The sequence below is a fragment of the Anomaloglossus baeobatrachus genome, assembly GCF_048569485.1.
Source record: "Anomaloglossus baeobatrachus isolate aAnoBae1 chromosome 5 unlocalized genomic scaffold, aAnoBae1.hap1 SUPER_5_unloc_27, whole genome shotgun sequence".
Classification (NCBI taxonomy): domain Eukaryota; kingdom Metazoa; phylum Chordata; class Amphibia; order Anura; family Aromobatidae; genus Anomaloglossus; species Anomaloglossus baeobatrachus.
The window spans coordinates 242399-254679 of NW_027441803.1; the positions used below are offsets into that span (position 1 = coordinate 242399).

Here is a 12281-nt window from a genome sequence, read left to right on the forward strand (position 1 = left end):
ATTAAATATCAAAGAAAAACATGAAGAAACCTGTAGACACTTCCTCCTGCTGAACTAGCACCAGGTCCCAACGCGCGTTTTGGCATGTAACCTTCATCAGGCGGTGTGGTGTCAGACCAGCAGGGCAGGTATTATATATGCACCCAGATCAATAAAAGCATAAAGTAAAAAACTGGTGATCCAGCTCCAGTGATCATGTATTCAAATTGACGGACTTCTTAAAACGTGAAGTTTATTGAGTACAAAATATAATGAAAATCAGCGCAGACCTATGCGTTTCGAGTGAAACAAAAAATAATAAAAATGAAAAAATCACTCTTACTCACAGCCTTGAACATACATATATACAGAGTTTTTATACCCACAGATCTTGCGGGTATAAAAACACATACAGGACAATCATGAAATTGAATCCCCTCACTCATTACATTACATACAGGAAATTTAAGATGCAGTCCTTCAGGTTCATCATCTCTTTAATAGGCAAGGATTTCTTCATGGTGACAATCCATGTACAGGATGCCTACCTGCGCATGCCAATACATCCTGTACATCAAAAAATATTAAGTCCTACAGGAGAAACAGATACTTAACCATATTTTTGATCGTATAAGACACACCGGATTATCAGAAGCACCCCAAATTTAGAAGAGGAAAATAGGAAAAAATTATTTTTAATGTTAAAATGTGGGTCTGTCTTAGGCTATGTGCGCATTTACCGTATTTTCCCGCGGATTTTTTGTGGTTTTGCTGCATGTTTCGCTGCAGAAAATGTTCATAACATAAGTGCAGTGAATCACTAGCAAAACCTATGGGAAAAAAAAATCCTGTGCGCACTAGGCGGAATTTGACAGCTGCATGTTTTGCTGCGGGATTCCCGCAGCATAAACAATTGCATGTCAATTCTTTTCCGCACACCGGTGCGGGATTTCACTCCATTGACTCCAATGTTAATCGTGAAATCCCGCAGGGAATAACGCAGGCAGCAAATTCTGTGCGGTTCACTGCGTTTTCCTGCGTTATTCCCTGCGGTATTTCGCGGTTTACCTCCGGTAATGTACATCGCCTGTCTGCGGTTTTGCAGGGAAGTGATGTCATTACAGGAAGAGGAAGCCGTGCAGAGAGTAAACAAATACACAGATCACACACACACAGACACATCACAGACATAGATCACAGACACAGACACATAGAACACACATAGAAAGAAAACGGAAATATAGAAAACAAAGAACGTGGGCTCCGCTGTATATTTACCATCCAGCCAAGGTAAGCACACAGCGGCGGCCCGGTATTCTCAGGCTGGGGAGGGAGAGGGCAGGGTTAATGTCCCCCGCCTCCCTCCCACCTCCCGCAGCCGAGAATATCAGCCGCAGCTGCCCCGGGACTGTCGTATGCATTATGCGGCAGTACCGGAGTGTCCCCGGCTTTTCCTGCTGCCGTGTAGCAGTGGCGGTCAGGGTAATACAAGGGGTTAATGGTGGTGGATCACCGCCATTAACTCCAGGCTTGATCATGGCAGCGTCTATGTGACAGCTGACATGATCAACCCGTAAGTAAAGTGAATAAACACACACAGAAAAATACTTTATTTTAAATAAAACAAACAAGCCTCATTAACCCTTTTATTAACCCCTCCCGCAACAAAGCTTTGGCGTAATCCACAGGTCCCGCGCTGCTTACATCCAGCCGCGACTGTCACAGACACAGCGCTGAATGAATGCAGCAGACAGCAGAGGTAATTACCGGTCATTTCCCACGGCCGGTAATGTGAACTCAATGCCGACCGTGGGAAATGCAGCGATCTGTCCTCTATCTATCTATCCCTCTATCTATCTATCCCTCTATCTGTCTATCTATCTATCTATCCCTCTATCTATTCTTTTGTCTCTTTATCTATCTCAGAGTGAAATGACTTTTTTTTTTTCAATGTGCTTTATTGCATTGAATGCAATAAAGCACATCCCAACCCGCACGCGGCAAAACCGCGGCAATACCGCGAACAATACCGCGGTAAAACCGCAGCAAACTGCATGCGGTTTTCGGGTGCGGTTTGCTGCGGTTTTTTACCGCGGGTACGGTAATCTTTGAATACCTGCGGAATTTTCTTGAGAAAATTCCATTTTCCAGTGCGCACATAGCCTTATAATCCTAGTGCGTCTTAAATCCTAATGCTCACCAGGGGGTAGCAGCAGTGGCAGAGCGACTCAGGAAGGTCACAAGAGGCAGGGCGATGTTGTGGGCTCAAAGGAGGTGGTGTTGCGGCTCAGAAGGGAAGGCAAAAATGCAATCTTGAGGGGTGTTGCCGCCACGGCAGGTGCCATTGATCTGCTGGTGGGCTCAGGGGTGTTGTGATGGCAGCGGATGCTATTGATGTGCCAGCGGTCTGCGGGGGTGACACTGCAGTGGAGCAACTCAGGAGGGTCACAGGACGGAGGGTCACAGGACGGGGTGTCTCGGCAGTATGTGCCATTGATCTGACTGCGGGCTCCATTGAAACACCCGCAGTTGATGAGATGGACTTCAAGAAAATGGCCATGAAGGCCATTGACCCTCCTGAGTCGCTCCACTGCAGTGACACCACCACAGCCTGCCAGCAGATCAGTGGTGCCCGTCACCGCCGTGACATCCCCGCAGCCTGCCTGTAGATCAATGGAACACCCCTGAGCCCATCCAGTGACCCTGCCTCTTATGACCGCTCTCCATCACTGCTGCCTCAGTAAGCCATATCAGTTTTGTAAGACACACCCCCATTTCCCCCCCCCCAGTTTTGTGGGAAAAAAGGTCATCTTACAATCCGGAAAATTTGGTAATTTCCAGTTTAGAGTATTACTCTTTGGAATATCATCAGCACCTCTGGTGTTCATGAAGGTTATGGCAGAAGTGATGGCATTTGTCTGAAAACAGGAGGTAGTCATCGTCCCTTATCTCAACAACTTCTTGATTGTAGCTCCCACCCAACCACTTCTCAAAGAACAATCCAGATATCAACATCTCCAGGATAGCTAGTAAATCTAGAGAAATCAAGCTTAGCCCCATCTACTCTACAAGCTCGTTGCCTTGGAGTAACCCTCGACTCTGCTCTATCCTTCAAGCCACACATCCAAGCCCTCTTCACTTCATGCAGACCACATCTCAAAAATATCTCCCAGATCCATGCTTTCCTTAACCAAGAATCAGCAAAAACATTAGTGCATGCCCTCATCATCTCCCGCCTCGTCTACTGCAACCTCCTGCTCTCTGGTCTCCCTTCCAACACTCTTGCACCCCTCCAATCTATCTTAAACTCTGCAGCCCGCTTAATCCACCTATCCCCTCGCTATTCCCCAGCCTCGCCACTCTGCCAATCCCTTCACTGGCTTGCCATCGCCCAACGACTCCAGTTCAAAACATTAGCCATGACATACAAAGCCATCCACAACCTGTCTCCTCCTTACATCTGTGACCTAGTCTCCCGGTACCTACCTGCACGCAACCTCAGATCCTCACAAGATCTCCCTCTGTCTTTACTCCTCTCTATCTCCTCTTCCCACAATCGCGTACAAGATTTCTCCTGTGCCTCCCCCATACTCTGGAACGCTCTACCTCAGCATATCAGATTCTCCCCTACCGTGGAAAGCTTAAGAGGAACCTGAAGATCCATCTCTTCCAACAAGCCTACAACCTACAGTAACCCGCAGTCCAGTACACCACTGCGCAACCAGCTCTGTCCTCACCTATTGTACCATCACCCATTCCCTTTAGACTGTGAGCCCTCGCGGGCAGGGTCCTCTCTCCTCCTATACCAGTCAGTTTTGTATTGTTAATGATTGTTGTACGTATACCCTCTTTCACTTGTAAAGTGCCATGGAATAAATGGCGCTATAATAATAAATAATAATCAACCAAGAAGATGTTCCTAGATTTCCTGGATTCACAATAAACAGGCATTGTTTCTTGAAAAGACAAACAAATGTAAGTGCAGGATGTCGACTATACAAAAACAGAAGACGATTTTTTTAAGGTTCGTCATATCTGTCCTATGATATTCTGCATTAGACGGTCCCATGGGCTCAAGCTCACACAAGGATCCTTCAGTCCTACACCCTGTCTCACTGGAACAGATTCTCCCTAAGTGGTGGCTCAGACTAGGAAATCTGAAGAAAGGTGCGCAATGGGTTCAGACTCCACTCATCTATATTGACGGATGCCAGCAAAAGAGGATGTGGGGCTATGGTCTCCCAAGTATTCTTTCAGGGAATCTGGTCAGAAGAGATAAGCGGCCAATCCTCACATTTCAGGGAGCAGTGGAATAAACCCTCAGAGCAGTGGTATCCCTAATCCAGGGAAATCACGTACATAAAAAATTCAGACAATATGACAACAGTGTCTCATCTGCAGCATCTGGGAAGCCCAATACACAAGAATCTGAGGAAAGGTTCAGCAAGAATCTTTGCCTGGGCATAACAACATTGTCTGTCCCTATTGGCTTTCTATGTAAAAGGCTCCATCAACATAAAGGCAGACTTCCTGAGCAGGAAAGATCTACATCCAGGCGAGTGAAGTCTGAGGACAGAAATTTTTCACATTATAACAGACAGATGGGGCAGCCAGAAGCCAATATATTTGCAAACAATCAGAATACAAAAGTAGATCTATCTTTCTCCCTGAATCTATATGACAGGTGTATAGCGGTGGATGCATTCACTCACCCATGGAAATTCAAGCTGGTCTAAACTTTCCCCCAATTCCTATGCTGGCAAAAACAATTCAAAAGATCAGGATGGAAAGGATAAATACAGTGCTCATAGCAAACTTCTGGACCAAGAGGAGTTGGTTTCGGACTCTAAACATGCTGAAGTCGGAGGATCCCATCATCCTTCCTCCTGTCCAGGACATTCTGTATCAGGGTCCAATTTTCCATTATGTACGAGAAGGTTTCTGCCTGGCTGATGGCTTCTGAAACCAAAATATTAAAAGCAAGAAGTCTGTCATGGTTATACGGTAGTTACCCTTCAGAAAAGTAGGAAGCTGGTGATATATTCCATCTAAGTATGGAAAACCTTCAAGTCCTAGTGTGGTCCTACTCCTCCAGACGTGTTCCATCCCAATATTGTCAAAATCTTGGAATTTTTATAGGATGGTTTAGGAAGAGGGTTGAGACCCTTTACCCTTAATGTCCAAGCATTCGCCCTAAGTTGATTCTATGACGAGGAGCTAATAAACCATCAGTGGATAAGAAGATTCATGACTACAGCATCTCAGGCTCTAGCAAGAAGATCCAACACATTTCCCCCCTTGAGATCTTAACATTGTCCTTAACACTAGAACTACTGAGGTAGTAATTTTGACTACTTTGCACCATGTATTTCTATATAGGTGTCACGAGTCCAGTAGTTCTAGTGTTAAAGATCTAACCATACCTTCCTTAGAGCTCTTAACATCTATGGGCTTGAACAAGCTCTCCTGGAAGGCAGCATTTCTGGTAGCCATCACATCAGCAAGGAGAGCTAGTAAGTTACAAGCTCTATCCATCAGAGAACCCTATTTCAGAATACTGGATGAAAGGATTGTGCTCCGTCTGGATCCATCCTTTCTATCAAAGGTATCATCTGAATTTCACATGTCTCAGGAGATAATTCTCCCATCTTTCTACCAGAACCCAAAGAACGAAAAGGAGAAAGAATCATTCACTGGATGTGGCAGAATCTTCCTTCGTTATCTTCTGCAGACACAATCAACTGTAATCTCTTTGTTCAATATTGTAACCGAAACAAGGGGAAGAAAGCTTCCAGAATCACCATAGCCAATTAGATTAAAAAAAAATGTCTGCCATGTCTGTCTCCAGGGCAGAGAGAGCAAATGCCTCCATCAAACAAATCTGCAGAGCTGCTACTTGGTCCTCGGTTAATGCCTTTTAGACATTATAGGCTACACGTAATGCATTTTGGAGATCTAGTCTTTCGGGCAATTGTCCCTCCCTAGTTTATTTTCTTTAGTATTCCTCCTTTGTGCTGTCATGGAAGGTGAGAAGACAAAACAGAATTAGACTTACCGGTAATTCCCCTTCTAGGAACCCTCAATGACAGCACAAGTAATTCCCACACTTTTGTTATTGTATATTACTTTAATCCTTGTCTTAAATGAAACCCACTTAATACTTAACTCTGTGTGGTCCTTGATAAAAACATTGAGGATGGGAGGTAGGAAGGACAACCTCCACCTTCTTTTGTGCTGTAGTGCAGGGTTCCCAGAAAAGGAATTACAGTGGTACCTCGCTTAACGAGTAACCCACTTAACGAGAATTTCGCTTAACAAGCAAAGCTTTCTGTAAATTTGTAACCCGCTTTACGAGAAAGCTTTGCTGTGCGAGCAAAATCCTCATCTCAGACACTTCCAGTTCCGTCCATCCACCGTGCACTGAGCCGCACTTGCAGTCCACACAAACACACACAAGCACGCACAAACACACACAAACACGCACGCACACACATACAGTATTATGCTCACCTTACCTTCCGTTCCACCGCCGGTCTCATGGTTCTTGTAGTTCCCGGGTACATCGCGACGTGCTCGCGGCGAACTACAAGTACCATGAGGCCAGCGGTGGAACGGAAGGTAAGGTGAGCATATAATATGTGTACCTTCCGCATCATTGCCGGTCTCCTGGGTCCTGTAGTGCGCCGCTCCACTCCAGGCATCGGTATCCATAGCGACGAAGCAGGAACTTCCTGGTTCCTGTCACCGCTACTCAAAGGCAGCGCGCTAACCAATCAGAGGCAAGCGGCTCTGCCTTTGACGTCAGCGCTCTGGCAGGTAGTTCCTCCCTCGTCGTTATGGTAACCCGATACACGGCCCGCACCGGAGAACAGCAAGTCCCAGGAGACCGGCGATGGAACGGAAGGTAAGGTGAGCATATAATATGTGCGTGTGCGTGCGTGCTTGTGTGTTTGTGTGAGTTTGTGTGTGTTTGTGTGTGTTTGTGCATGTGTGGAATGATAGAATAGGGGATCAGGATGGGACATTTAACTAGTTGTGGAACGAATTGTCAGCATTGCAATGATTTCCTATGGGAAATCTTGCTCTGCTGAACGAGTAACTTGGTTAACAAGTACAGTCCCAGACGGATTGTTCTCGTTAAGCAAGGTTCCACTGTACTGGTAAGACTATTTCAATTTGTTTATGCCAGTATTTATGAACGGTGATCGGGAGAGTGCTGGGCCAATTGGTGCTTTTTTATTATTACTTTTGGTAATATAAAAAAGAAAGACACATAGAGCCGATTACTAAGGTTTGACAGAATTTGACTTTTCAGGATGTCCTTTAGTATTGGCCAGTACAACCATAATGGAGAGAGGGAGCTTCGTGACCGTGACGGAGCGCAGCCAACAGAATCATTATATTTTACATCAGAAAAGTGGCATAAATTACGACAGAAACGTTTTCCTGTGCACTGGACGTTACAGTCATAATTTATGCCACTTCTGTGATGTAAATTAGGATTCTGTTGGCTGCGCTAGGTCACAGTCACGCCTCTCTGCAATGCTCCGTCCAGTCTTCAAACTGGTGGTGCTGGCCAAGACTTGTGGACACACGGGAAAAGTCAAATTGTAGCAAAACTAATAGTTAAGGGTTTTGTGTATACAATGCAAGTTTTATTAAAAAGGGGGAAAAAAAAGAAAATTGTCCTATGAAAATATATATAAAATAACAGTGCAAAAAAAAAATATGACTTTTGAGGTTTGCTTCATTAGCATTAAAAAGCCACAAAATCATAACAGTCATAAAGCTGGTACATATATACAGCTCTGGTAAAAATTAAGAGACCACTGCAAAATTTTTAGTTTTTCTGATTTTTCTCTTTATAGGTAGAATTTTGAATAAAATGTAAATTGTTCTTCTATTCTATAAACTACTGACAACGTCTCCGAATTTCCAAGCAATGCATTTTGTATTTATTTTCTGAAAATGAGAAATGGTCAAAATAACAAAAAAAATGCATTGCATTCACACCTCAAATAATGCAAAGAAAACAAGTTCATAATTATTTAGAAACAACAATACTAATGTTTTACCTCAGGAATAGATCAGAAATGAATACTTTGTGGAATAACCATGATTTTTAATCACAGCTTTCATGCGTCTTGACTGCTTTCCACCAGTCTGTCACACTGCTTTTGGGTGACCTTATGCCACTCCTGGTGCAAATATTTAAGCAGTTCTTCTTTGTTTAATGGCTTGTGACTATCCATCTTCCTCTTGATTACATTCCAGAGATTTTCAATGGGGTTCAGGTCTGGAGATTGGGCTAGCCATGACAGGCTTTTGATGTGGTGGTCCTTCATCCACACACCTAGCTATGTGGCATGGTGCATTGTCCTGCTGGAAAAAACAGTCTTCAGAGTTGGGGAACGTTGCCTGAGCAACTGTTTTTCCAGGATAACCTTTTATGAGGCTTGATTCAAACGTTCTTCGCAAAGTTTAATATGTCCAAATTCTAGAGTAAGATAATCTTCTTTGATGAGTTTAATTTTCAGCTTTGCTCAACATCTGGTCGTCCAATGGTTAGACAGAGACCTGGAGAGGCGTACAAGCCACAGCATCTTGAACCCACTGTGAAATTTGGTGTAGGATGGGTGATGATCTGGGGATGCTTCAGCAAGGCTAGAATTGGGCAGATTAAACTTTGCAAAGGATGTATGAATCTAGCTGCATACGAGGTTATCCTGGAAAAACATTTGCATCATTCTGCTTAGGCAATGTTCCCCAACTCTGAAGACTGTTTTTTTTCAGCAGGACAGTGCGCCATGCCACATAGCTAGGTCAATCAATGTGTGGATGAAAGACCACCACATCAAAATCTTGTCATGGCCAGCACAATCTCTAGACCTGAACCCCATTGAAAACCTCTAGAATATAATCAAGAGGAAGGTGGATAGTCACAAGCCATCAAACAGAGAAGAACTGCTTACATTTTTGCACCAGGAGTGGCATAAGGTCACCCAAAAGCAGTGTGAAAGACTGGTGGAAAGCAGCCAAGACACATGAAAGCTGAGATTAAAAATCATGGTTATTCCACAAAATATTGATTTCTGAACTCTTCCTGACGTAAAACATTATTAGTATTGCTGTTTCTAAATGATTATGAACTTGTTTTCTTTGCATTATTTGAGGTGTGAAAGCAATGCATTGTTTTTTGTTATTTTGAACATTTCTCATCTTCAGAAAATAAATACAAAACTTACTTCTTGGAAATTCGGAGACGTTGTCAGTAGTTTATAGAATAAAACAACAATTTACTTTTTACTCAAAAATATACCTATAAAGAGAAAAATCAGAAAAACTGAAAATTTTGCAGTGGTCTCTCAATTTTTGCCAGAACTGTATTATATATATATATATATATATATATATATATATATATATATATATATATATATATATATAAAGCTGAGTGTATGTGTGATGTCCGCTAAAGGAATGCTCACTATCGCCCATCGCATTTACAATCACGAAATTTTGCACAGCCACTCCATTTGACTCAGGGAACATCTTAGACCATGTTTTTATGGGAACATTTTATCCCACTCGCTACAGTTATTCATCAAAAAATGAAGCTGGAAGCTACAGGATAATAGTAGGAGCTCTAATTGGTTGCTATAGGAACAAAGGACTTTCATAGTATAAGAAGCTTATTTGTGAGGTAATATGATATCGGTGGTGAGACAGAGAGAGAGAAAGAGAGAAACAGAGAGAAACAGACAGACACAGACAGACAAAGAGACAGAGAGACACAGACAGATGAACAGAGAGATGGATAGAGAGACAGACAGAAAAAGACAGACAGAAAAAGACAGAGACAGAGAGAGCTAGAAAGACAGAGAAAGACACAGAGACAGAGACAGAGAGACAGGCAGACAGAGAAAGGGAGACAGAGAGAGAAAGAGAAACCGAGAGAGACAAAGAGACACAGACAGAGACAAAAAGAGAGAGACAGATAGAGAGACAGACAGAAAAAGACAGAGACAGAGAGAGCTAGAGAGACAGAGAAAGATACAGAAACAGAGAGACAGGAAGACAGGGAGAAAGACAGAGAGAGAAAGAGAGCGAAACAGAGAGAGACAAACAACACAGACAGAGAAATACAGAGACACAGACAGAGACGAACAGAGAGACAGACAGAGAGAGACAGAAAAAGACAGAGAGAGCTAGAGAGACAGAGAGAGCTAGAGAGACAGAGAAACACACAGATACAGAGAGACAGGGAAAAAGACAGAGAGAGACAGAGAGAAACAGAGAGAGACAGAGAAAGAGAGAGAGAGCTAGAGAGACAGAGAAAGACACGGAGACAGAAACAGAGAGACAGAGAGAAGGAGACAAGAGGGGGAGAGTGGGAGAGAGACAGACACTTATGCGGGCTTCACACGGTACGATCTATCGTGCGATTACACGAGTGATCGTACCCGCCCCCGTCGTTTGTGTGTCATGGTCAATTAGTTGCCCATGGCGCACAAAGTCGTTAACCCCCGTCACACGCACTTACTTCCCGAGCGACGTCGCTGTGGCGGTGAACATTCTCTTCCTGAAGGGGGAGGGACGTTCAGCGTCACAGTGAAGTCACGTGGCAGCCGGCAAATAGAAGCAAAGGGGCGGAGATGAGCGGGACGTAAACATCCCGTCCACCTCCTTCCTTCCGTATTGCCGGAGGACGCAGGTAAGCTGTGTTCATCATTCCCGGGGTGTCACATGGAGCGATGTGTGCTGCCACGGGAACGATGAACAACCTGACGGTCGATTTTTTAAAAGTGAGCGACTTGTCAATGATGAACGAGATGTTATTTCTGCTCGTTCAATGCTGTCACACGCTACGATATATCAGACGATGCCGGATGTGCGTCACTACCGACGTGACCCCGACGACATATCGCCCGATATATCATACCGTGTGACGCCGGCATTAGTTACTATCCCGGGCAATGCCGGGTGCTACAGCCAGTGTATAATATAAATAAAATGCAGCGTAATTCATATTCAGGGCAACAAACCTCCTCAGATTTCAGTTATTCCTGGGCCCCATTATCCCCCAGGATCCATATCCTACTCACCAGTGACCGGCTACAGCGGAGCTGCTGGAAAGAGGCCTCAGGATAAACTAGGCCCAGTAATGGGGAATCTCCACACACCTCCTCCTGCAGAGCCGCACACTAGATATATAATACCCTGCACCTACCTCCACCTGCAGAGCCGCACACTAGATATATAATACCCTGCACCTACCTCCTCCTGCAGAGCCGCACACTAGATATATAATACCCTGCACCTACCTCCACCTGCAGAGCCGCACACTAGATATATAATACCCTGCACCTACCTCCACCTGCAGAGCCGCACACTAGATATATAATACCCTGCACCTACCTCCACCTGCAGAGCCGCACACTAGATATATAATACCCTGCACCTACCTCCACCTGCAGAGCCGCACACTAGATATATAATACCCTGCACCTACCTCCACCTGCAGAGCCGCACACAGATATATAATACCCTGCACCTACCTCCACCTGCAGAGCCGCACACTAGATATATAATACCCTGCACCTACCTCCACCTGCAGGGCCGCACACTAGATATATAATACCCTGCACCTACCTCCACCTGCAGAGCCGCACACTAGATATATAATACCCTGCACCTACCTCCACCTGCAGAGCCGCACACTAGATATATAATACCCTGCACCTACCTCCACCTGCAGAGCCGCACACTAGATATATAATACCCTGCACCTACCTCCACCTGCAGAGCCGCACACTAGATATATAATACCCTGCACCTACCTCCACCTGCAGAGCCGCACACTAGATATATAATAACCTGCACCTACCTCCACCTGCAGAGCCGCACACTAGATATATAATACCCTGCACCTACCTCCACCTGCAGAGCCGCACACTAGATATATAATACCCTGCACCTACCTCCACCTGCAGAGCCGCACACTAGATATATAATACCCTGCACCTACCTCCTCCTGCAGAGCCGCACACTAGATATATAATAACCTGCACCTACCTCCACCTGCAGAGCCGCACACTAGATATATAATACCCTGCACCTACCTCCACCTGCAGAGCCGCACACTAGATATATAATACCCTGCACCTACCTCCACCTGCAGAGCCGCACACTAGATATATAATACCCTGCACCTACCTCCACCTGCAGGGCCGCACACTAGATATATAATACCCTGCACCTACCTCCACCTGCAGAGCCGCACACTAGATATATAATACCCT

General features: G+C 44.7%; 1 protein-coding gene across 1 annotated transcript in view; it reads right to left on the bottom strand.

Moving 5' to 3' along the window:
- The window catches only part of LOC142259104 (gastrula zinc finger protein XlCGF66.1-like), a 31100-nt gene extending 19938 nt beyond the window's left edge, over window positions 1–11162 (bottom strand). The window contains exon 1 of the mRNA XM_075331617.1: window positions 11085–11162. The gene's annotated coding sequence lies outside the window, so the exon portion shown is untranslated. The remainder of the gene's footprint in view (window positions 1–11084) is intronic.
- Window positions 11163–12281: the final 1119 nt, after the last annotated feature.